Source organism: Chrysochloris asiatica, unplaced genomic scaffold (assembly GCF_000296735.1).
Source record: "Chrysochloris asiatica unplaced genomic scaffold, ChrAsi1.0 scaffold00204, whole genome shotgun sequence".
NCBI lineage: Eukaryota > Metazoa > Chordata > Mammalia > Afrosoricida > Chrysochloridae > Chrysochloris > Chrysochloris asiatica.
In genome coordinates this window covers 1,509,754-1,512,063 of record NW_006408722.1, presented here as the reverse complement: position 1 = coordinate 1,512,063, position 2,310 = coordinate 1,509,754, and positions in this window count along the sequence as shown.

Here is a 2,310-nt window from a genome sequence, read left to right as displayed (position 1 = left end):
TATAGTCATCCCTTATGCTGTCTAAAGAAGGTATTTGAAATAAACAAATTATTGATTTTGCAGAATTCTATCATGTGTTCTCCAGCATCATTTCTATCACCAAGGCCGTATTTTCCAACTACTGATCCTTCCTCTTTGCTCCCAACCTTTGCATTCCAATCACCATTAATGATCAATACATCTTGATTGCGTGTTTGATCAATTTCAGATTGAAGAAGTTGGTAGAATTCTTCTATTTCATCCTCACTGGCTTTGGTGATTGGTGCATCAATTTGAATAATAGTGGTATTAACTGGTCTTTCCTGTAGGCGCATGGATATTATCCTATCACAGACAGCGTTGTACCCCATGACTGATCTGGATATGTTCTTTTTGACAATGAATGCAACACCATTCCTGTTCAATTTGTCATTTCCGGCGTAGTAAACCATGTGGTCATCAGATTCAAAATGACCAATGCCAGTCCATTTCAGCTCACTAATGCCTAAGATATAGATGTTTATGTGTTCCATTTCATTTTTGACAACTTCCAGTTTTCCCAGATTCGTACTTCGTACATTCCATGTTCCAGTTTTCAAAGGATGTTTACAGCTGTTTCTCTTCATTTTGAGTTGTGCCCCATCAGCAAATGAAGGTCCTGTTGGCTTTACTCCTACAGGCTTTTTTCCATTCGAGTCATCACGGTCAACTCTACTTTGAGGAGGCAGCTCTTCCCCAGTCACATTTTGAGTGCCTTCCAACCTGAGGGGCTCATTTTCTGGCACTATATCTGACAGTGTTTTTCTGCTATTCATATTCTGTGGACTTTGTTGTTGTTGTTAAGTGCTGTTGAATCGATTCCGATCCATAGCGACCCTGTATAGAGTGTTTGTGGACTTTAGGAGGACAGAAAATGCTGAGACCTGGAGAATTATAATGGACATTTGTCGATGTTGTTTTGGCCACCTTCATGCAATCCCTTTCTATGGGGAATTATACTTTGGTTTTCCTCTAGAACCCAGGGCCAAATCAAGGTTTTGTAAATAAAAATTTATTAAAACACTCATTCTTTTGCGTATTATCTATGACTGCTTTTGTGCTATAACAGCACCATTGAGTAGTTGCAACAGAGAATGTCTGGTCTTCAAAGTCTAAGATATTTACTAAGTGGTACAGTGATTAAGCACTCAGCTGCTAATTGCAAGGTTTGTAGTTCAAATCCTCTGTGAAAGAAATATGTGACAGTCTGCTTCCATTACAGCTTGGGACACCCTACAGGGCCATTCTACTCTATGGTGTAGCTGTTAGTGACATTCAACTCAACAATGATGGCTTTGACATTTTATAGGAAAATTTGCCTACCTCTGTTGTAGGGCACCACTACCTTCCTGACTTTCAGTCTGCTTGAATCAGAACTCTCCTTGTAATTCACCAGCTAATAAATTCATCTTTGGCTTGAGCCAGTTTGAGTCAGGTTTTGTGTCATTTGCAACCAGTTTGGTCCTACCTGACACATGGGAGGCCCAGCACAAATCATCCTTTCTCCGGAAATGATACACAGATATCCAGAACAAATGGCTCGGCCCATTCTCAGCCTGTATAGGAAGGAACTGTTCCTGACACTAGAAACTGGATTGTATTTTCCATCAACACGATAGAATATTTGCAACCAGACTGTCCCAGAAACTTCCATATATATAGTCTCCATCCGATGGTGGCCTCATTAAAAGACAATTATATATATGCATATATAAATAAATATATGCACATACATATATAAATATATACACACATGCATATATAAATATATACACACGCATGCATGCATATCATTTGTGTGTATACACACTTATACACACACATTTATACATACACACACCAAAATTTCGTGGAAGAATTTATCTTTAAATTGTATTTTCCACAAACTTTTTAAAAAACATTTTATTGTAAATTGAGTGAACAAATTAGACACTACCTGTCATTACTGTGATTGCAGTCCCCTCCATGTATCATCAGCAGTATTGGCCTCTAGTCACTTTCACACATGCATTCTTGCCTGTGTCTCCTGCCAACTTCACCTTTCCTGTGCCAACCGCCCTCTTGTATATTGCTTTCCCTGTCACCCAATTTCACATGTGTCTACCCTCTACCAAGTGAATAATTTTCTCTTTCCTCCTGCCCCTGGTAACCATCATAGAATGCTTCTTTTAGCAAGAAAACTGTTTCTTAATTTTTTTACAGTAGTGATCACATACAATATTTGTCCTTTTATGATTGACTAATTTCACTCACCAAAAGGAAATGGTTAATGTTCAACCATTTCAAGAGGTA